Source organism: Fringilla coelebs (assembly GCF_963513975.1).
Source record: "Fringilla coelebs genome assembly, chromosome: Z".
Classification (NCBI taxonomy): domain Eukaryota; kingdom Metazoa; phylum Chordata; class Aves; order Passeriformes; family Fringillidae; genus Fringilla; species Fringilla coelebs.
The window spans coordinates 48368169-48393262 of NC_140031.1; positions in this window are offsets into that span (position 1 = coordinate 48368169).

The following is a 25094-nucleotide window of genomic DNA, read 5'->3' on the forward strand; positions in this document are numbered from 1 at the left end:
CCTTCCTTCCTTCCTTCCTTCCTTCCTTCCTCCTTCCTTCCTTCCTTCCTTCCTTCCTTCCTTCCTTCCTTCCTCCTTCCTTCCTTCCTTCCTCCTTCCTCCTTCCTTCCTTCCTTCCTTCCTTCCTTCCTTCCTTCCTTCCTTCCTTCCTTCCTTCCTTCCTTCCTTCCTTCCTTCCTTCCTTCCTTCCTTCCTTCCTTCCTTCCTTCCTTCCTTCCTTCCTTCCTTCCTTCCTTCCTTCCTTCCTTCCTTCCTTCCTTCCTTCCTTCCTTCCTTCCTTCCTTCCTTCCTTCCTTCCTTCCTTCCTTCCTTCCTTCCTTCCTTCCTTCCTTCCTTCCTTCCTTCCTTCCTTCCTTCCTTCCTTCCTTCCTTCCTTCCTTCCTTCCCTTCCTTCCTTCCTTCCTTCCTTCCTTCCTCCCTCCCCTCCCTCCCTTCCTTCCTTCCTTCCTTCCTTCCTTCCTTCCTCCCTCCCTCCCTCCCTCCCCTCCCTCCCTCCCTCCCTCCCTCCCTCCCTCCCTCCCTCCCTCCCTCCCTCCTCCCTCCCTCCCTCCCTCCTCCCTCCCTCCCTCCCTCCCTCCTCCTCCCTCCCTCCCTCCCTCCTCCCTTCCTCCCTTCCTCCCTTCCTCCCTCCTCCTCTCCTCCTTCCTCCCTTCCTCCCTTCCTCCCTTCCTCCCTTCCTCCCTTCCTCCCTTCCTCCCTTCCTCCCTCACTCCCTCACTCCCTTCCTCCCTCACTCCCTTCCTCCCTCACTCCCTTCCTCCTCACTCCCTCACTCCCTCACTCCCTCACTCCCTCACTCCCTCACTCCCTCACTTCCTTCCTTCCGCCACTTCCTTCCGCCACTTCCTTACTTCCGCCACTTCCTTCCGCCACTTCCTTACTTCCGCCACTTCCTTACTTCCGCCACTTCCTTCCTTCCTTCCTTCGCCACTTCTGCCACTTCCGCCACTTCCTTCCTTCCTTCCGCCACTTCCTTCCTTCCTTCCGCCACTTCCTTCCTTCCTTCCGCCACTTCCTTCCGCCACTTCCTTCCTTCCGCCACTTCCCTCCCTCCCTCCGTCCTTCTTCTCTCCTCCCTCTTGATAAAGAATCTTTTCCATCGCAGAATGTGCACCTACTCCATGACAGTATTCCTGACTTATATACAGTTTTTCTTTTTTCCCCTGCTATGTTTGTAAAGAATAACTACAACACATCAATATAAACACTGTAGGGAATAACTGGTACGTATCGGCATTGTAGATACTCCAAATACTTTGAAAATTGTTGTCTCCTATTTTTATAGCAAAAAAATTAAATTGCTTTCAGCATAGCTAGCTTTAAAATTGATATCCCAAAGTACATTTATGCTCAGATCATTGGAAAAAATATCCTTAAATTTAAACAATCAGGCCAGGAATATTCAAAGTGCCTGTTGTTGGCCTAGTTTATGAAACAGATGAGAATAGAATAAGGTTTTTGAAAATACACATATTAAAAAGCAGATTTTTTTAAATCATAAAGTATATTTTGAAGAGAATAAAAGAGCTTACAGATTGCTTACCCCTATTTTTAGCATGATACATTTACAGGCCCGTGCAAAGCAAACAAGATAGTTACCTCAGATAACAGAAATAATCTCCAAAAGCAGAAATTACTGTCGATGCTCCCCTTTCATTTAAAAGAGCTGTTTCTCTTATAAAGCTATTAGAGCACCACTTTAATTTATGCAGTTAATTTTTCCATCCAGTTCATAGGCCAATCCCAAGAGGGGAAAAATGGCCCCAGCCCCATCCCTTATATAAGGCAGGCAGATTTAACAAGTTTTGATCTGAGAAAGTAGTAATGCAAATGCTTAGGATTAAACGTGTGGTTATGTGCTCTTTTTGAATTAGAATCTGTGTCAGAATGCTTATTTAGCTACAATTCTGATATTAAGAAAATCTTCTTGTGTTGGCTGACTTGCTACAGAAAGTGGCATTGTTTTGAATGGTCCTTTTGTTTCATACATTTATGGTCACACACATTGAATATATAAATACTTGTATGAGAGACACAGATTAGCTAATATACATTTTATGTCTTATTTCCAAAATTATTTTTGCGATGCTTATTGTGATAAGATATGACTATGACTAAGAAAAAGAGAAAACTTCTAGATACAGCGAAATAAAAACTCTGAACCACTCATCCTTGTGAACAGATGCACACGGATGAGTTCTCGTAAGATATATTTGAAACTAATAAATGCTGGTATAAATTGAGTTCTTGGCACATACACTACCCCATGCAATTGGTACTGTGTGTCACTACACATGAAAGTAGAAAATACTTAAATAATTTAACTATTAAAGATGTTCCAACTATTAAAGATGTTAGGACCTCCAGCCATAGCTGGCTCATGTGCTGATAAATGCACAGTTTGGACAAAAATAAGCAAGACCAAGGAGCTAATATTCCTTTAAACCTCAGTTCTCCAGGAAAGCCACTTGCACCTGATAAACTGCAAATGTTCTCCACTGTTATTTTCAGTTTAAATCCCTGGAACAGGAAAATATAAAAGCCCACTAGGACACAGGGTAGCATAAAGACGCAAGCCAGTTATAAATGAAGTATTTTGGGTACTGGCAGCAGTCAAGCTGTGATAGCAGAAAGCTTACTCTGTGCAAGAAGTTTATTCTGCTGCATGGGCATGTTTAGCAGCCTGTTCTGCACTTCCTGCTATTGTGAGGTGGCTGCTATGCAATGTTTTGCATAATACCTGCCATGTAAAATGTATCCAACAGAGCAGAGGCACCTGACAAAAAACACTTAAATGGGCTAGAACTACACTGCACAAGAATATATGTAATACACATTAAACATGTAATTAAAGGTATATTATACACTAAAATAAAATGCATAGTTTATTCTAATGATTTCTGCCTATTGATTATACTACTTTCCCCTTTCTCAGAACTTTTCCGTGTAAAATGTGGCTGTCTTGAGATGTATGCTCTCTAGAAAGAAAACATCCACATGAAAGAAATGAGGCATTTCTGAAGGAACACTACTTGTAGTGGGACATGTGTGCAAATGAAGAGTAAGTCTTCAAACACCTACAGTTAATGCAAGATTCTCAGATGAAATGAACAACTTCAAGACTGCTGCTGCTAATAGGACACAATGAGAAAACAGCAAATATCTCTCTGTTTGCTGTTAATGCCAGTGACAACCAGATCCTGGGTGCACCAGGCGCATGGTAGGTTGCCACTGCATTGCAGGGAGATACCTGATGTGTCAGAATGCATTAACTTTCTTGGCAGGTGGGCAAGGAATGACTGTTCAAAGAGGTATTAGGTTATTAAGCAGTATGAAAGCATGATAGTAAGTTCAATTAACAGAAAGGATGTAAAAACATATGGGAAATGTTCATGTAACAACAGCAGGGACAGAAAAAATAAGAAATAAAGGATAGGTTTAAGCTCCTATATTCACAAATTAGGGATTTTAAGCAAAGATTAGAATTAAATAGGGAAACAGAAAAGTACAAAAATAATTGCCTTGTTAACCACAACAAATTGAAATTAATGTAATGTTTATTCTCCTGTTATCTTTCCAAATGTCTACCAATTCATAAATGCAGCCATTTTAGCTACACAAAGTAAGCAATTTCCCTTACGTAAGATAAAGACTCATACTGCTATCCATTATAAATATTAAAATCACTTATTTACAAGAATAACAGTAGAGAATAATGAGGAAGATAAGTACTAACAGACACAGGAGCAGAAATTAAAAACAAGTGGAATTAAGAAATATCCTTAAAACCACTGTATGATACCTTGGTGCCTTACTTGGTACTTCATTACATCATGTTTTGTATAACATCATGTTTTGTACCTGCCCAGGATACTGCAGACATTACTGAGATGAGACCAGGGAGAGGGAACACTGAGGGGGTAGGAGGCTACATAATTCTTCTTGTAAGTCTTTTGGGTTTTAGAAGAACTTGCACATGTTACACAAGTTATTTCTACTCTGTGCAATGAGAGTAGTCTGACCAGACTGAAAATCCTTGGAATCCACAGAAGTTGTGATTTTTTGAAGGCTGATAAGTGCTAAATTTTAAGAAAGATCTTAAAGCTTTTTCTTTCAGGTCTTGAAGAAGTCTGTAAGCTGTTGAAATTTTTATTTATTTGCAAATAAAAAGTAGAATGTTTGCAATTTTTGGAGAATAAATGTTGTCTTAGATCATTGTATAATAAAGTATAATAATTCCTATATTTCTAAAAGCTTAATAGAATGTACAAGTACTATGCATGTATAACTTTGTATATATCAAAATAATTTTAAAAAGCTTTATTTTTAGGGGAAAAAAAAGTTATGTTAGAAAACTTTAGTAGTGTATTGTCAGCATCAGTTATGTAATTGTTATACATTACAGACATTTTTAGACTGTCATATTAAATGTTTCATTTAGATTGCGAAGATACTGAAACAAGAGAGTCCACTAACAAGAAATAAAAGAAATTAATGTCAAGCACTTCTAAACCTCTTTAAAATTACAGAAAGTGTCAAAGAATGATGAAAACAATATTCAAGTAACAACTGTAGAAACATACAAATTACAGTCATGTCAGGTTGTTCCTTGCAAGATCTCAAAGTCATAGTAGGTTTATGTTTCTTTTTCTTTCATTCAAAACAAAAAAGCAAACAAATAAATGAAAAAAATCCCCAACAAAACCAAAAACAACCAAAGAAAAATACACACCAAAATTCCAAAATTAAAAACCCATTTTTGTTGCTTTCTTGGTGTCAATGAACTATGCTATTGCAGTAGACACCTTTAAAGAAGCAGCCACTTTTCCAAATACAGAGAATCAAACACCAAAGAAAGAAACAAATCAAATCACTCCTCCGTGCACATCCCCCTGGCCAGCCAGATTATATGTCACATTTGGAAAAGTTTCTATGCCAAATGAAACCTTTCATTCCCAAATATACTGGTGCAGAGAAAGCCAAGGGCCAGATTTCATTTCACTCTTCAGCTATTTTGTTTCAGAGTAAGATCAGAAGTCAACATTGATAATTGCTGTTTTGTCCATGGACATTACCCTCTTGCTCCACTAAATTGCCTTTCAATCTGTTAGGTTTTTCTGCAGCATTTTAGAGCTATTCATTCATGCCTTTGTCTTGCTGCATCTCTGTTAGTTGGTGCCTGACTTATAAACTTACCCTGCACAAGGATCAGTTTTATTTCCCTTCAGCACCCTACATAATTTGTGTAAACCACAGAGGAGTACCTAAGTGCTGGCAGCAGATGATGTGATATTCAGCTCTAGCTGTTCTACATCGCACTGTGACCTCCAACCTGGCCAGGAAGGAATAAGCTGATCAAAACCAATCAAAGTCCAGTCCTATCTGGAAATAGCAGAGAAAATTATTTCTCATAGACAGTCCTGCAACAGTGTTCTGAAAGTGAACATTGGTTTGTGTGCAGTGTATGGCTGTTGATGGGTTATTGCTGATGCTAAACTTGAGCCAAAAAGTATCAGTTAAAATAGTAGTCAATAATGTCTTTATAGCTAGGAAATTCCTTCCAGCTCTGCCAGAAGAATGACTTCCTGTGACTGAGCTACAACCTAAAACAGAGCTGGATGTAAAACCACTGCTGAGTAGGGAACTCCAACTTAACCAGCTGTCGTATTTCCTAAGTGGCACAGGTACCACAAACAAAGGGACCTTCCACAGGTTTAATGTAGAATTTTTAGTTTGACTCAATGACTCCTTCCTTATATTTTTAGGTGATTCCAGATACGACTTAAACTTGTGGAATGATGCATGTGTTCTTTTACACAGCAGGACTTTATATAATAAGCATACACCTAGTGGAAGATGAAGACTATGGACTGGTCTTGAGCTTGAAATTCATTTCTTTATCAATGAGGACCATAAAAAAAAAAAATGTTTCTTGTAAAAACTGCATTTTCTGAATTTTCAATTTTTCTATGCCTGTAGCTATATATTATATTAACACCACTTCTCCTCCCCTTTCACTTCCCCATTTCTTTACACTGTAAAGTATATTGTTTTGGTTAAACATTTCCACCAGCTATCTCATTCTATAGGATCTGAAAAACACCGTTTTCTAACTACATAGTAAATACTGGGAAATTGTGTATTTCAGGAAGCGTAGTTTTCTTCATACATGCTATAGAAAGAAAATTTTGAGTTAGTATGCTCTGATTGCGGAATTTGTGATGGCACTGAAAAATATCTGCATATAGCAATGGTTCTTTGACAGAATGAAAGGAAATGACAATGATGGGAAAGGGAAGGGAAGTTCTAGGAAGGGAACTTCAGGAAAGGGAAAGGGAAAGGGAAAGGGAAAGGGAAAGGGAAAGGGAAAGGGAAAGGGAAAGGGAAAGGGAAAGGGAAAGGGAAAAGAAGGATGAAAAGAAATAACAGGATGAAATGAAAACTATATGTGATATGGTCAAGCCATATAAGCACTGGCAAAGCTAAACACTTAGTTAAGTGACATGTGTAGTAAACTTATATTGATACTTGGCAGAGAAAAACTGTGAATTAAGAATATTGGAGAAAAGTGAAAATTTTGTTACCTTAGATTTGAGGATTTATGCAGTTGACATCCCAGATTTTCTTCTGATGGCATGTTAAATAAAGGTCCCAGAGAAACAAATATTAATTGGTGAAACTGAAAATTAATAATTAAAATGTAGTGTCTTAGCAAGAATAGCTGTAAAAGACATAAACTGATATGTGAAAGAAATGCCTAGAGGAAAGAATATTGTGTGCAATTTGGAAATAAGACCTCTCTTTTCCTTGGTACTTGCAGCTTATGAAACTGTTGTTGTGTAATTTTTCTCTAATTCTTCTGCACCATTCATAACTTGTATTGCCTTGTAAGTGTGATCAAATGAAAGTTAGAGAACAGAAGATGTAGGGGTTTGGTGTACTTGCTAAGATTTCTTTTACATATCAAACCTGAATTTAAGCAATGCCACATACTGGTTATATTGAACTGCATATCCTGCATAAAAAAAAAAAAAAGAGAAAGCTGTTATACCAAGGAATTTTGGATTTGCTGTGTTTTTTGTTAATTTTTTTTTTTTTAAAGAAGAAAATCTGATCCTAAAGATCAACTTTTGAATATAATATAGATCCTAAAGCACATCAATAACAAAAGCTATTTATCAAAACAGGAACGCTAATAAAAGAGAATCACTGAGTCAGCCACATTTGACTAGTTGACAGCAAAAATAAGTGAAAGATGTCAACATTTTTCTCTTCAAAAATTAGGAACAAAAGAATTCAGCATTCAGTAGATGGGATGAAAAAATCTGCAGAAAAACATATTTATGAAGTATACTGAAAGAAAGGATGATTTAACTTACTTATAATGAAATCCATATGGTTTCCACAGGGACTTGTTTGAATTAAGGCATAATTTTTAGACAAAGCAAGACTAATCTGAAATTTGTCAGCAGTGAATAATTTACTTTGTCCTTTTCTAAAGCAGCAGTAGCAACAGTTTTTCCTTATCTTATTAGAAGTCTAAGATAATATCTCCAAGTTCAACTCATGCCATGTGAACTTACTGGGGCTTCATCTTTAAAACTTACCCTTTTGCTGTCTTTCCTTCTTAGTGTGCCTTGCTGAGTATCTTGCTCTATAGAACAGGTTATAGAGCTGGAAATGGTCTGTAGCATGGAAGTTAGTCCTGAAGCCCTCACTGGCCGAAATGCAGGTTTTGTGCAAGTGGTTTTGTCTGTGAGTCCAGAAGTCTTGGAACAAAGCTGGGGCAGCAGCTCCAGCTCTGGCTCCATTGGCACATCCTGGTTGCAGCAGCTCTTCCAATTCACAGACTACTCATAGCAAGTGTAGTCCCAGCCAAGCCTGCAAAGCCAAGTTCTGTTCTTGGTTACAAGGACTCAGCTCTGAATAGATGCTGGCCTGTTTTATTAATTCATGGCTCATACTGGTGTCAATGGCTTTGGAGATGAAATTAATGTTCATTCAAGCAACTTCCCACTCATGTAATATTCCTGTCCCTACTGAAATTATGGGAAGATATGACTAAGAGAAAACTTCAGAACTTTGTAAATATTCAGTTAGAGTATAATTTGCTACAAAATTGAAATTTGTTTGAGGCTGAAGTAGAAACAACTGTACTGAACTTATTGGAACTGCATCTGTTTTCAAACTGCCTCACAACTTTAAATAAAGCTCTGCATTCTTCAGAGAGAATTTGGAATAATAAATGTTTCAGCCAGGCTGTATAAAAAGTGATAGTAGGTATTTCCTTTTACCCTGGCATGAGTTTAGGAGAATCAGCTTTTATTCTCATACATACTTGATGCGAGACTGCTAAGAAACATGCTGAGATTTTTTTCCAGTTTTTGCTTTCCATATCTGAAAATAAGAAGCGATAGGAGTGTTCCTGTACTATCAGTAAATAAAGATTCCACCTTAACTGTATTCTGAAATTTACATATGTGCCAATTCATTATTTAGCATTAATAAACAAAAATTTAAAATTCGTCTTTATTAAAAAGTTTTGGGGCTTGACATAATATCCTAGGGTGAAACCAAGGACAGATAATACTCTAGCAAACGGGCTGTTAACTTCATTAATGACTGATTTCCTCAAGATTGCTATTAGAAAGTAAATTCAGTGGTTTAGAACAGAAATTACATCATTTCAGTTGCTCTGACCTCCTTTAAATAAGCTGTAGCATGATTTGAGTCATATTTTGAAGAACGGCTGGTTTTAGACTTTCAGTCTTTATCTTTAGTCTAACGACCTTGGACTATGGATTTTCAGCAAAAAATCCTAAACTAGTAAATTGTCAGTATATCCTAAACTAGTAAATTCAGCTAAAAATCTAAACATTAAAATTAGGCAGAGAAGGCATGAAAATCTGAAATGACATATACTCCAGCTTCAATATGGGTAGAACTGATGGCAATTAAAATTCATCTCCAACCTACCCAGGAGTATTTTCCTGGCATCTGTTAGGAACTTTTCTCTCCATGCTTTTCTTTTACCACTATTACAGAAGAGAAATTCAGTCAAATGGAAACTAGTATAAACTCCATGCAAACAATTCATACAGTTTCAGTATTGCTCCATTTTACTGAAGCAATGCAAAGGATTGTACTACCAGCACAATGCTTAAGAAGCAGCAGTAGATTTTGAATAAAGAGCTCTGCATTCCACTGGCAGCTGAGGAGATCAAACAGAAAATATGCCAGCAGTATAGACCAATGTATTATCACCCCCTCCCTCTTGCTGCATAACTGTGTTTCATAATGTGCCATAACATTGGCAAGCACAGCTCAGAGCTTTTTAAGAACACAAGGAAGCTCATGAATAATGGTTGAATCAGGAAAGTGATAATTAAATGAGACAACTGAATGCTGGTGGAGTCCCCAGTGGAAAACACTGTTCAGTGAAGATCATCTTCATTTTCCTGGGTTTAGCGGTACAACACTAAAGATATTTTTCAAACCAACATTTTAATGAAAATATTGAAGTTCTCAAAAAGATATGAGGTATTTATTTTCTTGTATGTGAGCTCTGTTTTAAAATGGAACATATATGATGTGCTTATAAGAGGAAAAAAACCACCAAAAAAAATCATAAAAGCTTTCATTCTTGATTCAGTGAGATAAAAGATTTTGCTGGTTTACCTAATTAGTTGGCACCATTCAATTTATATTATAAAATGTGGCAACAAGTAATGGGTAAATTGTAAGCATCTTGGCTTAATTGTTTGCTTCATGTTTCTCCTTGTATTGGAGGTATAGTTAGTTTTGTTCCATCTCCAGTTTCACCTACTTTGCGACCTTAGAGCAAACATGGTTTGATGCTATTTATCAGTGGCCAGTCTCAAATTTTTATACAATAAGGATCTTTACTGTCTCCCTGTCCTGTCACCAGGCCATGCTCCTCCTCAAGTTGTGCTGCAAGGAGAGGCCACCATGCTCCTTGTGCATTCATTAACAGGCAGTGGGTCTGAAAACCAGGAGCTGCAAGTTGTACACCCACATCCTTTTTGGTTTTGGACTCTCCAATTAAGCACTCTCACACAGTTCACCCCTCGAAACAGAAATGAGAAATGAGTCTTGTTATGGAACAAAAAATTACTTTTTGTAAAAGCACTAAAAGTCAAAGTGATTAAATGGCTTGACATTCATGTGAACATGATGGCAAAATCTGACTGGAACACAACAGTTTTTGTGACTTATGGTGTGTGTAATATACATTCATTCATCCATTTTTATTTGAAATAAAGTCATAAAGTCTTGTTCCTTTATCACCTGACTTGTCATTCTTAAAAAAAAAAAAAAAAAAGCTAAAACTGACTGACAATGGTTCTCAAGGTTGCAGAGTTTGGTTTTTTTTTTAAATTGGTAGTTTTTATATATCTTCTGGAAAGGATATTTTTAGCATCTGAACTGCCTGAATTAAAAGATCTAGAAAAATTCTTTGGGGTATGGTTTTGTTAAAACACCATACAGACTATTAGAATTTATCATATTTATGTGATTTTTTCAGTAAAATTTCAGTTTCAGTCTCTGCTATGCTGGTAAATGCAATGGAAGTTCAAAGAATTCTTATACTGCAAAGGATAAAAGCTCAAAGGCTTTATCACGTCTAAATCAAGGTGGTGTAAAAGCAGTGAAGATTATTTATTTACAGAACCTTAATCTATTGTAATCAAGGTTCTGGGTTGGGTATATAAAAGCATGAACTGCTCTTAACCCATACAAGAATAATTAATAATATGATTTTTAATTTTTTTTCCAGTAAGGAAACTTAAAAGTTGCTCTCTCTCTCTTTGCCAGGTGCCTCAGAAAACTTGGCCAATGCAGATTTAACATATAATGGCTGCTCACATGCATTTTTAGACTCTCTTAGTTGCTCCAGATTCACTTTACGGCACACAAATCCAGCATTTTTTCTGCCAGAGGAAATTGAATGTGATGGTGGCCTGGTTGCAGAGATAGGGGTTGGAGGTTTTTAGTGTTATGTGGGCATGACCACGGTGTTCATTCCGTACCACCAACGTCTTCACTGCCTTCAGCCCAGGACAACCTGGGCAACAGAAACCAGAAGTTCTTCTTACCAGGCTTGCTGGAGCTGAGTGAACCATTGCCTTAAAAACCCGCTGAACGAGGTTCCTTCCGCTGTCCACCATCTCCCCGCTGTCCCGACTCTCCTGTGGAGCAGGACGGTGCTGAAAGGGACAGCTCTGAGGCACGTCTGACCAGCGAGGTCAGCACCCTGGCAGCGGTGTTACACACACACACACACACACAGAGAGACAGGCACACGGACACACAGACACACATACAGGCACACACAGGCACACGGACACACAGACACACATACAGGCACACACAGGCACACGGACACACAGACACACATACAGGCACACACAGGCACACGGACACACAGACACACGCACATCACATGGTGTTGCAGAGATTTGGATGTGGCAGCAACTGCACAGAGCTGAGCTCAGCCAGTGGCTGCATGGTCCCTATTTGGATGAGCTAATTTCCAGGGTTTGTTTGTCCTTGTTTTCCATTGTTTTTGGGCTGGGGGCTAGAGGGGGAATGTTAAGCTGCGGGAGATCTCACCACCACATTACCTTTGTTTCCCAAATACCTGGTGTGTGAGCACCACCTTTGGGAAGCTTTTTTTTTCTCCTTTATTCCCAGTAGCGATTACCCTTTCTCTTTTTTTGTACTCTTGTTATTAAAACTGCTGCTTGTGATTTTAGTAAATTTTTATTGCAACTCATGATTTTGCATTTATTGTCCCTTACTTACCGAAAGGGACTGGGGGAGAGAATGGCTTTTTTGGAATTTAATTGCTCTGTAGGATTAAAATCAGCACAGACAGTAGAACTTCATAGGCTAGAATATCCTTCTGAAAGCCAGAAAACTCTGAATCCCCTTGGTTCTCAGGAAAACAGAATGATGTGGAATGATTATTTAAATGGTTATTTTCCAGCCATATTGGTTCCCTGATGCACTGTGGTGGCACACAAGCAAACTGGTGGAACAGCAACTGAAGGTTCTTGCTTAGGACTGCATAACTACTAAATGTAGCTCTGCACCAGCTTGATGTCCCTCCCCCATCCTAGAAATTAAATAGTTGAATTAAAAACTTCCTTGTTTTTTGTTTCATTTTAAGGATTTTTCAGTTATATTTGTAGGGGTGGGGGAGGGCAGGAAGTGAAAATCACTAGGAAGCAATAAATCTAAACAGATTATTCCATTTAGCTGATGAACCAAAGAAGAAAGAGAAAATACAGTCTAGTCTAAGAGGACACCCGAAATCATGTTTCATATTTTTTCAGATAGTGCATATGACACTGGCATTATGGAAAAATAGATAGAGATGAAGTTATGCAGAGTGATGTTGCCAACTACACATTAGAGATGGGTCAGATTATTTATATGTGACTTCAGAAGGGTAGTGTAGAAAGCTCCTTATAGCTTCCCATATGCTAATCTGTTTAAAAAATGTTGGGAAATGAAGTGCAATATAAAAGAGAAATTTAAAATTTTGGTTAATAAAGTTAGAGGTGTCAATAAAAATAAGACAAAAATTCCCTTCCTTCTAAAAAAATAAGGTAGCTTTATTGGCAGGGGTACGAGAATTGATTTCAACCTTGGCGTTTGTACTCTTTAGGGGGAATTATTTTTTGGTGAATAGGCTATTGTTATCTTCTCAAGGAGATGAGATTTTTGCCCCCATTTTGAACCAGATTTAGCTAAAGAATACTTGCTTTAGGCTGGGATGTCAGTGAGAAGGAGAAAAGTATTATGTAAAAAAAAGCAAATACCAAAAATAGGTAAGCACCTTAAATAATTGTTGTTTATGGTGAGTGCATCTTTAAATCTGTACAGCATTGGTTTAATTTTGACCAGATGTGAAAAATTTTACAATATCATTCCTGATGACAAAACAGATGAAGAAATCTGGAAGGTATCAAAATCTCATAATCTAGTGAATTATGAAGGATCTAAAAACCACAAAGCTTTGAATTACTATCTTTTCTTTGCCACTGCCTTTCAGGTTAGCTTGAAGCATCTCTCTTAAATGGCATCAGTATTCACAGCTGTAGGAAAGACATGACAATTTTTAACTAATTCACAAATTTATCAGAAGAAAAGATAAATTTTGTTTGGGAGAGAAATTTATAGCTGAAAACCATCAAATTACGTTTCCTCCAGTTTTGGCCTGCACTGAGACCGTAAGTAAGAAGGCATTTTAATTCTTACAAAAATGAGTGAATACAGCCCCAAATGTATTATCTTGTCTCTTATTAGCCAAATGTTTGGGGATTTTGTATTCCTCAGTTGTCCTAGAATAAATTTTACAAAGGGGCCAATCTTTTTTTCTTTCAGATACAGAGAAACCTCAGAGTTAGGAAAAGTCAGAATTTTATGGATTGAGCTCTTTACTCCCAAGGGTTTAACTCTCACCATCTTCATAAAAATTCATCTTAGTTAGTGAAGTTATGAATCTTTCCGATGCGGAAGTTATCATCTGGCTAAGTAAATATTTGCAAGAGTTTAGCAAATAAAATCTCCAAAACCTGCCTCCCTTAGGATGTGGCTTGATCACTCCTTGCTACACTTCACGTCTGCTACTTCCAGGAAAGGTATTCCATTGATTCCTGTTTTTAATTAAGGAGATCTATGCTAATCCACACTGATTTTAGGACCTAGGTCATATTAAAAACTGTATGGAGGTCTTCCCTGTCTAAGACCAGGCAGCCGACTTTCTTATTTAAAAGTACAATTCCTGACTGAGATAAAAATCTTCAAATTAAATTAATTTTAAAATTATAGCACTGATTGGTACAAATAAATAATTCTGGGGACCCTGTGTCATGCATTTCACTCTCTAAAAATCAAAACAATAATGACCTTTTTGCCTTCTGTAGCAGATGTGGTGCATGGTGAGCTTCTGGGCACACCCTGCTCCCGTCGGATTGCCAACATGCCCGTCTGGGAAGCACTGCTGAGGAGAAGAAAGCTATGTCAAAGGCACAGCAAATGAAAGTAAGACCTGTTTACACAATCCAGCACTGCAAAATTAATGAAAACCACTAAACTTAGGATTTCCACTAATCAAAATATCCTCTGACTTTCTTTTTTGAGAGCTAAATGTAAAAGAAATAGTTAAGAGAACAGAAGAGGATGGGATAGATGTCAAATAACGAAGAAACCTACAAACACTAGATAAGGGATTAAACGGGGGAAAAAAAAGACTTATAGTCCAGAAATACAAACCAGGAGCTTGAATTAAGCACATTTCTTCCTCACAGAAAACACAGGACTCTTTTTGAGCCAAAAAATACTGACCCAAGTGGCGCATGTATTATTAGCCAAGGAGGCCTGTGAGCCAGAGAAAAACTTTGTTGGGGTTTGGGGTTTTTTTCCTTTTCTTTCCTTGTTACTTGTGGAATTTTTTTCTATTGAGTTGCTAAGAAGCAGAGATGGCTGGGTGCTTGAGCCAGCAGGAAGAGGAACTCCTGGTTTTTGGGAGTTTCTCTGGGGCAGGGGGGAGGGGGGGGTGGGGGGGACGACAGAGATACTGCGACAATAGAGGCAGGAAAAAATGCAAAGGCTGGGGAGTTGGGGACTCTCATTTGCTCTTGGCTTTCGGAGGAGGACAGTCGAACTGCTAACTGGGGAAAGGAATTTCGTTCCCACTATTATAACCCTGCTGGTAGCTTCCTTCCTTCCTTCCTTCCTTCCTTCCTTCCTTCCTTCCTTCCTTCCTTCCTTCCTTCCTTCCTTCCTTCCTTCCTTCCTTCCTTCCTTCCTTCCTTCCTTCCTTCCTTCCTTCCTTCCTTCCTTCCTTCCTTCCTTCCTTCCTTCCTTCCTTCCTTCCTTCCTTCCTTCCTTCCTTCCTTCCTTCCTTCCTTCCTTCCTTCCTTCCTTCCTTCCTTCCTTCCTTCCTTCCTTCCTTCCTTCCTTCCTTCCTTCCTTCCTTCCTTCCTTCCTTCCTTCCTTCCTTCCTTCCTTCCTTCCGCCACTTCCTTCCTTCCGCCACTTCCTTCCTTCCGCCACTTCCTTCCTTCCGCCACTTCCTTCCGCCACTTCCTTCCGCCACTTCCTTCCTTCCTTCCGCCACTTCCTTCCTTCCGCCACTTCCTTCCTTCCGCCACTTCCTTCCTTCCGCCACTTCCTTCCTTCCGCCACTTCCTTCCTTCCGCCACTTCCTTCCGCCACTTCCTTCCTTCCTTCCGCCACTTCCTTCCTTCCTTCCGCCACTTCCTTCCTTCCGCCACTTCCTTCCTTCCGCCCCTTCCGCCCCTTCCTTCCTTCCGCCCCTTCCTTCCTTCCGCCACTTCCTTCCTTCCGCCACTTCCTTCCTTCCGCCACTTCCTTCCTTCCTTCCGCCACTTCCTTCCTTCCGCCACTTCCTTCCTTCCGCCCCTTCCGCCCCTTCCTTCCTTCCGCCACTTCCTTCCTTCTGCCACTTCCTTCCTTCCACCACTTCCTTCCTTCCACTGCTGGGCCCCTGCCCCGCTTGGACACCCGCAGTTCCAGCTATTGCCGCGGAGTTTTTGGTATGTCTCCTACACCACCCTGGGAATTCTCCTCATCCCTGCCGTTCCACCTCGCTGTTCCTGACAGCGCCGGCACCGGCTGCCGCGGGCCTTTGTGAAGCAAAGCCTCTGACCCGCCGCTCCCCGTGCGGGCCGAGCCGCCACCGCCGCCTGCCCCCCGAGCCCTCGGCACAGCGCCCCCTGCAGCCGCGGGGGAGGCACCGCCCCCGCCCCGCCCGCCGGGAGCAGCGGCAGCAGCGCCCCTACCTGCGGTGGCCGGAACTGCAGCGAGGGGAGGGCGCGGCGGCAGGGGATGGGCCCGCGTTCGGTTCGGTTGGGTTCGGTTCGGTTCGGTTCGGTTCGGTTCGGTTCGGTTCGGTTCAGCGCTGCTTCCCGGGCTGGGGGTGGCGTTTGCTTTATTATACACTGGTAAAGAACTGTTATTCCTATTCCCTTATCCTTGCCTGAGGGCCCCTTAATTTCAAAATTATGATAATTCAGATGGAGAGGATTTGCATTCTCCATTCCAAAGCAGGAGGCTTCTGCCTTTCCTAGCAGACACCTGTCTTTCAAGCTGAGACAATCTTCTATCTTATCGTTCTTGAATTCCAGTGCAATAATTTAATGTCTTGATCACATTGAAAATCTATTTGGACAAGTTTCCTAAGCATTTAGAAACAACTCATTTTTCCAATTTGTGTGGCAACTTTTGTTATTTGTGTTACATAAGTCACAACTGGAGTATAGACGCACCTACATAATTTGTTTGTTCACGTGTACCTCAGCTGTAACAAAGAGTGGGGAAGAAAGAGCACTAGATATGGGCCTTTGTGATGATTTTCCTGATGTCATATAGCCTCTGTAGATGAGGAAAAGCTGATGTAATTAGGCAATGTAATGGTTCTGTTATTTTGAATTTTAGAGGTCCTTTATTTTTATTATATTCCATGGACCGTTTTCAACACCACGGTATCTAACTGCCATGTATGTGACTTTTCTCCAACTTAAAAAATAACAATTAAGGTCTTTACCTAGTGACTCAGCACAAAATATTTTTGCCCAAGTGGTGGATTTTTCACAGCTCTTGGTCCATTTTGTGAAACATGGATCCATTGAAACTGTTCTACAGCCTTGAATAAGGCATCTGAGTTAATGCTCCAGTAATTATATTGTGTAATATTAGAAAGTTGATTTCATAATGCCTTAATTAAGGAATCATGTTATCAGCATGTACTTTCAGGGACTAAACACTTTGGTTACTGTGCCAAATTTGGTAAAGAGATGTCAATTGTTTGTGAAATTAAAGTAGAAAATGTTTTCAAGTAGTGCTTTGCTTTTCTCCTCCTCTCTGAAGACTGTTACATAACAGAGAACACAATTTTAGTAAGCCTGAATGTTCTTTTCTCTTTTTGGTACATGTCTCTTTTTCCCATTAATTTTGAAAAACAAACAAAAAGTTGCAAGCACTTCTCTGAGACCTAGAGACTGAATTTTACCAACTTGCTTCTTGTGGTGAGTCGATCTGGCTTGTAAGGCGTGACTTAATAAATGTAATTTATTTGTCAAAAGTCTTCTCTCCTTTATGACCTACTTACTCTGTAGACCTCTTCCTCAGGTAGGCCTTATGCTCTGCTCTGCTTATTCGTCTACCAACTTTAATCATCATCACTTTCAAGTGCTATCTGTCAAGTGAGATTGATACTAGCATTAGATTTTAAAATTATTGTGGTTGGGAAGACACACACATTCCAAGTGCCAGCTGAGCTAAAGAAGACGACTTATTCTAAAATGTGTGCAATTAAATGAAAACTATATACATTGAAGAATGGATATCTTTGAAGTTTCTCACTTGTTACTGTAGCAAATAAAGTAATTTGGTCTGAAGTAATTCACACAATACAATAATTACCTTTTTAAACTTCCTCTGGTACACTGAAGTCACGTAAGCACATGCTATGTGTTTGGTAACACCAAAGAGTCAAACAGCATCAAAATCATATTCTGTAGACTGAATTCTACCCCTAAAAGAACGAATTTCTTTTTTGAAAGGGAGTATAAGTACTAAACACTATTTTTTAAAAAATTTATTTAAATATATCCCTTCCCTTCCCAGATGTATTTATTAATCATTATCAGGTCTTTTTCTTTTCAAGGGGAGAGGCGAAAGGATGAAGTTTCATCCTTTCATAAAGAAAGCAACAATAAAAAGTTTTCAAGCATTTCAGTAGCTGGCAGATCTAGCTCAACACAGAAAAATTAGGATTCATGGCCAGATCATTGGTATTCATGTTGTCATTGCTACTCCACCAGCAGCTGTTTTAAAACTTGCTTTAAGGTCCTTCTATAAACTTGTAACTCTCAAAATGTTGCCTTTCTTCTTCTGCAGTTGTTTTTTTCACTATTATTGGTCACATTATTAGTTCACAGTGCACTGAAGAAATATATAACACCAGCTTTAAAACATCTGGTTATTTGCCTTTTCAGATAATCATTTATTCAAAGATGAATGTTCTCCTAACACATGGTGAAAAAGTTACAGGTGACAGGAGCAGAAGATTAAAGCATTTATTTTGCTGACCCTCTACTTTGCAAGCAGCATTTTAAAATAAAAACAAGTCCTATCCCAAACATTCATTCCCTTGTAGCCAGCCACAGATTTACTGAAGGCCAAAAGTGAGCAAAGGAGTGGAGAAGAGAGTTGAATGAAGCGTATATCTCCACACATATATGGCCACAATATGCCATCATTCATACATTATTTCATCTATTATTTTATTCTGCTTCATACAATCATAGAATATTAAGGGTTGGAAGGGACCTTAAAGGCCATCTAGTCCCAACTGCCCCTATGAGCAGAGACACCTCCCACTAGACCAGGCTTGCCCAAGGCCTTTTCCAACTTGGCCTTGAACACTGCCAAGGTTGGGACATCCCCAGCCAGCCTGGGCAATCTATTCCAGTGTCTCACCACCCTCAAATAAATAATTTCTTCCTATAATTGTTGCAATTCACCCCTGAATGCAGGTCACCTGAGGTTCTGGTCAATCAGTCACTTGGGGCAGATTGAAGTGTTCTTATGCAGATAAGACAGTTCACCGCCACACCCAATCCACACATCCATCCTCTCTTCCCCTTTTGCTGGGAAATGCGAAGCTGGCCTTAGAAAAGTGCCCTGCCATTTTGCAAATAGATGATAGTTTGAGTAATTAACTGTAAATATTTCAGTCTCCTACAAATATCTAGCCAAGATTTTCTCTCTTTCAGTGTGTACTCATTACTTCTTTTACTATTAGTACAGTTCCTGATGAAAAGTCCTTCCCTGTAGCCCCCCTTCAGATACTGGAAGGTTGCTCTGAAGTCTCCATGTAACCTGCTCTTCTCCAGGCTGCACAGTCCCAAATTTCTCAGCCTGTCTTTGTAGGACATGCTCCAGGTCTCCTACCAGTCTCACGGCCCTCCTCTGGACTTGCTCCAACAGTTCCATGTCCTTACCCTGGGGACACCAGGACAGTGTGTGGCACTCCAGGTAGGATCTCACAAGAGCAGAGTAGAGGGCAGAATCACTTCCTTCAGCCTGCTGGCCACACTCCTTTTGATGCAGCCCAGGATGGCTTTCTGGGCATCAAATGCACACTGCCAGCTCATACTGAGTTATTCATCAAACATATTTTCCAAGTTCTTCTCCATAGGACTACTCTCAATCACCTCTCCACCCATCCTGTATGTGTTTGGGATTGCCCCAGCTCAGGTGAAATGTCCTGGTGCCATCCAGGACAGGGTTAATTTTTGCTGTTGCCAGGACTTTGGGGTTATTCTATACTACCTCACCTCACGTGCAGGAGATGGTGGAGGGGGAAAGGCTCCCCTGCAGTCAGACCAGTGATGAAGCAAGCTCCAGGTTCTGCACGGGGAGCACTTGTGTGCGGGTCATTCACCCATCTTGTAGACTCTGTTGTTACTGTTGGTTTTCTTACCTCATTGCTGTTTTCTGTAAACTGTTCTTATAACAAACTGTGCTCTTTATCTTTTGTGCCAGTTCTGCTCTCCATCCTTCTGTGGGGGGAGGACAAGGTGTGAGTGTTTGAGTGGCTCACAATTTGAAGTGCTTCGGTGGGAGAACTAAGGTGGAGAATAACATTGCTAAACGATGGAAAGTAGGACCTTGCACTTCACTTTTTTGAAGTTCATGAAGTTTGTGTCAGCCAAAGCATGGCATGGTGTCTCTGGGTGGCAGCCCTGCCTCTAGTGCGATGTCTTCACCACGCAGTGTGCTGTTGTCAGTGAATTGCTGAGACTGCACTCAATCCATGCTGATCACAAAGACATTGAACATTATTGGTGCCAATACTGATCCCTGAGGGACACCACTCATTGCTGGTCTCCGTGAGTACAATGAGACATTGACCACAGCTCTTTGTGCATGGCCATCCAGCCAATTCTTTTTCCACTGAGTCAAATCCATGTCTCTCCAATTTGGAGACAAGAATGTCATGTGGGAGAGTGTCAAATGCTTTGCATAAATCCAGGTAAATGATGTCAGTTGCTCTGCCCCTATCAAGTGCTCTATCCCCATCACCAAATTTGTCAGACCATCTTTGTAAAGCCATCTTGGCTATTACCAACCACCTCTTCATTTTCCGTGTGCCTTAGCATAGTTTCCAGGAGAATCTGATCCATGATCTTGCCTGGCACTAAGGTGGGACTGACCAGTCAGTGGTTCCATGGGTCTTCTACTTTCCCCCTTTTATAATGGGAGTTATATTTTGCTTTTTCCACTTATTTCCACCTGCCTCTCACAATTTTTCAAAATTGATGGAAAATGACTTAGCAACTATGACAGTTCCCTTGAAACCCTAGGATGAATCTCATCAGGTCCTCCCATGGAGTTGTACATATTCAGGTTACTTAGGTGGTCTCAAACCTGACCCCTTCCCATAGTGGGCTTGGGGTCTTCATTCTCCCAGGTCCTGATTTTGAGTTTGTTCTCAACTTGTGGCTAGAGCACTTCCTGTTGAAGACAGATATAGAACTCATTGGGAACCTCACCCTTCTCTTTGTTCAGGGCAGTCAGGTCCCCTTTTTCCTTTTGCAGAGGGCCTGCATTATCTCTAGACTTTCTGTTGTTTGCAACACACCTATAGAAGCTCTTTCTGTTATCCCTGTTATCCCTGGGTGGACTCACTTCTAACTGGGCTTTGGCTTATCCCTAGCATCCTGTACATTTTCACTGTATTCCTCCTAGGCCACCTGTCCTCATTTCTACCTTCTGAAAGCTTTTTGGTTTTTGCTCTGAGTTTGCTCATCAGCTCTTTATTCATCCATGGAGGCCTCCGGACATTTTTGCCCGATTTCCCCCTTGTTCGGATGCATTGCTCCTGAGCTTGGAGGAGGTGATCCCCAAATACCAGGCAGCATTCTTGTGCCCCTCTGCCCTCCAGGGCTCTATCCCAGGTAGGTCCATGAAGAGGTCAAAATCTGCTCTCCTGAGTCCAGGGCAGTGAGCTTGCTGCGTGCCCTCCTACCACCACTGTCTTGTGGTCACTGCAGCCAAGGCCATCCTGGATCACTACAATCCCCACCAGCCCCTCCCTGCTGGTGAGCACAAAGTCCAGCATGGCAACTCTTCTTGTTGACTCCTCTACCACTGTGTAAGGAAGCTGTCACTGACACATTCAAGGAACCCTCTGGGATTCTTCGTGCCTTACCGTGTTGTCCCTCCAACAGATATCGTGGTAGTTGAGGACCAGTGCTCCTGTGTGCCTGTGGAGGGCTTCATCAGCACCCTGCTCATGGCTGGGTGGCCTGTATCAGACCCCCCACTACAGTGTCCTCCATCCCTGCCCTCCCTTTAATTTTCATCCACAAGCTCATGGATGGCTCTGCATCCTTCCCCAGGCAGAGTGCCATACATCCAGCAGGTCATTGGCATAGGGGCTATGCCCCACCTTTGTCTCCCAAGCCTGTCTTTCCTAAAAAACCTAAAACCCTCCATTACAATGCTCCAGTCATGGGAGCCATCCCTCCACATCTCTGGGATGCCAATGATATCACACTGATGCAGGTGTGCATGTCTCTAGTTAATTTTGCTTGTTCCCCATATTATGTGTTTTTGTGTATAGGCATCTGAACCAAATGAAGGCCCCAGATAAAGCCAGCTCACAGGCTGGAGTGTCTGGAATGCCTTTGCATGCTTCCAGATACCCATTAGAGGTATTTGCAGCCAAATGACAGGATTGGGATGCATACATGCCCCGCCTCCCTTAACAAATCTGGTTTAAAGCCCCCTTTACCAGTCTGGCAAACTCCTGACCAAAGATGCTTTTCCCCTGCTTTGTCAGACGGACCCTATCAGCCCCTGTAGGCCAGGCTTGCCAAAGCAAGTCCCATGGCCTGAGTGACCCAACTATGGTGCCATTGTTCTAGCCATTTATTGACCTGCCAAACTCATCTGGCCATTTCAAGCACCTCTCCTTTGACCTGGAGAACTGATGAAAAAAATAGTTGACCTCCAGAGCCCTTTACCACCTATCTCAGGGCTCTCTAATCTGCCTTGATGACAGCTGCTGCCTATGTCATCTGTGCCCACGCAAGGAATACTAACAGTGAATAATAATCCTTAGGTTTAGCTAGGCTTGACAGCTACTTGAAACGTCCCTGATTCAGGCTTAAAAGTGGGCCAGATGTGCCTCTATGCCCCTTAAAGTAGACTCACCTGCTACTATCACCTGCCACCTTTTCTTGGGTGAACTAGCTGTTAATTTCTTGATTTGTGGAGAAGACTGGGCTGCTCCAGTTATTTCTGGCTGTTCTTCCCACATGCTGGTGTTGCCTCATTAGTCTGCAGAACTATGAAGAAGTGGTTCTGGGTGGTGATGTCAGCTGGGTGGGAATATCTGGTTTTGAAGAAAGCTACTTCCTTTTAATAGTTCCTTTCCTATTCATTTTGTTTCTGTTTGAGGCTTTTTCCTTCACTACTTCCCAACTTCTTATGTTAATGCCTTCCCTCTCTTCCACGAGTGCCAGTGGGTGAATTTTTGGCCTGTCCTTAGTGGCCTGTGTTTTCTCCCACCATCAGGGCTTGGATCAGCTGTCCATCTCCCTATGAGCTTGCCTGTTATCCCTCAGTCTTTTGACTGTCTCCTGCTGCTGGAGGTGCTCCCCTGGGCTATACCTGTTAGAGTTCAGTGACCTATCCTTCTTGCATTCCCTGATACTTCCCGACCTCCCCTCTTCCTCTTTCAGCACTATCAGTAAGTAGCTCATCCACCTGTTCACACCACAGAAAGGTGTTTCTGCTGCCCTCCAGCATCAGGGACAAGCTCAGTTGCAGCTGACAACCTAGACAACGACATGTTGAAGTGTGAGGTCCATCTGGACCACCACATTCCTACAGCAGCTTTAAATTGAGTGGAAACAACAGTGAATTCTCTTCTACTTGGCTGGGTGATGACTCACTCCCTAAATTAAATTCTCCTCAGGTACAGCTGTGGAGACTGTGTCCCACCCTTGTGAACTGCTGTGCAAACTGCCGTCACACCCTGTCTGAGGTGCTGCACCCTGTTTACCTGCTCCTGGAGCTGTTTAGATCTCCCACAGATGCTCCTGGCAGCTCCCCCTGACTGGCTCGTGAGGGCTTCCAGATCTGCATGGGGCTCTGAGCTGCTGATGGTGTGCTCCTGAGCCCAGCAACCCCTGTACAGTGGGATCCCGCAGTTAGCTCCAGGCTTCCGTCAGTCCTTGCTGCTGCCACCTCACTGACTGATGGTAAGTTCAGTGCAGATATTAACCTGAAAGAACAGAATATCAAAATGACTATATTTTGGCAATCCCATATTCCTTTTTTCAGCATCCTTGACTGGCAGTCATGGAGTAAATTTTTCTTACAACCATTATTATTTGAGGTTATTGCTTGCCATCTCATTTGACCTTCTGCGGGAGATGCTGCATATCCCATTTAGGTAACTATTTGCTTTGTTCTTCAAGTTGCTTATTAGTAGAAAAAACCACCAACTTCATAAATATGAAAGGCTTATCTGTGGATTTGAAGCAGTCCTCAGCCCTGCATGGAAAGAACTTTCTACTTCCTAATGGGCTAGGAAGCTGCTCTGTTTTTTTACTAAGCAGTACTCACTTTCTCAGCAGATTGGATGGTCCATGTACCCAAAACCAAATGAAATATCAAAGAAAGTTGATAGTCTGTGGTAACGTGACATGAAAGTTTCACCAGTTCAACAGAATCCTTGTAGGGAAAGAAGAACATAAGCCCTCCAAAGCTAATTATGTAAAAGGTGGAGATTAGCACATTTCATAATTATGTTCAACTATTTCCATTCCATTTGTTTTTCCTGTGTTTTGTTTTCATGAACAAATTAATTTTACCATGAGCAGTGAAAGCATCTGCCCTTGATTCTGAAAGGCAGAATCAAAGAATTTCCCTGTTTGGGACTTGAGTTTGTGTGAAAGAAACTGATTGCTTTCTGATGGTCCAGGATAGAGAGGAAAATTCCTGATCAGTCAGGTGTACTGGGTTTGGAGTGGTACCTGAATCTGGAATACTGGAATGCAATAGACAGCTCTCATAATTTCACTGTTTACACAATCTTCTTTAACAAGTGCTCATAGATGTAAGCTACTCAAAACTCTATTGAATCCTTCCCTACTTTTATGCCTTTCTTTTTTAACAATGTTTTTTTTTCCCTTATTAATTTTAAAAATAATACAGCATTTACATGGAAAGCACAGTCATTTTTACTGAGTAAAAAAGCTGTTTCTAGTGGATCTTTTGTTGGAAAGACAACTTTTCAGAGTTATTAATCTAGACTCTCTCAATACAGTAGAATACTGTACTTTGAAAGAAAACATCCAGCCAATATTTCAATAAAATCTTGGACATAGAGGTTTTATTAATTTCTTTTCATACATATTGCAAGGCCTGTTATTGTTTTTCCTCTAATTTTTTGCTTCATAATTTTTTGCCAAGCCAAATTCCATGACTCATTGCATTTAATAACTATGTTCCCATTACATGTGTTTCTAACCATTGCTTTTCTGTCCTCTCTCCACATTCCTCCTAACGATTTTTTTTTAATACTAAAAGGACTAAAGCAAAAATTTAGAGTTAAATCTTTTTTCCTTCTCCCTTAGGCTGTGCAGCTGAATTAAGTAAACCCTACTAAAAGTAATAAACCACTCCTAGCTGTGCCATAGTGATATCAGTTGTCAGAATGTGAATGGGAATGTGAGAACTGAATTCACTGTCACTGCTATTGAAGGAAAAAGAATCCAAAAAACCAGAAAACCATCAACATCAGAAGTCCTGTGTCTCAGACCTGAGAGGAGCTGATACAAAAAAATCAGTCTTTCTAAGAGAAATATATATTTGCAGTAGCCTGATGGAAATTATTGCTGTCAGGATCAGTATTTTGAGTGCATGTTCACAAAGCAGGTGCGGCATTTCTGATGCAAACGTACTGGACCTTGCAAGAAGGATGATAACCTCCCCCCAGACAAAACTCCAAAACAAAG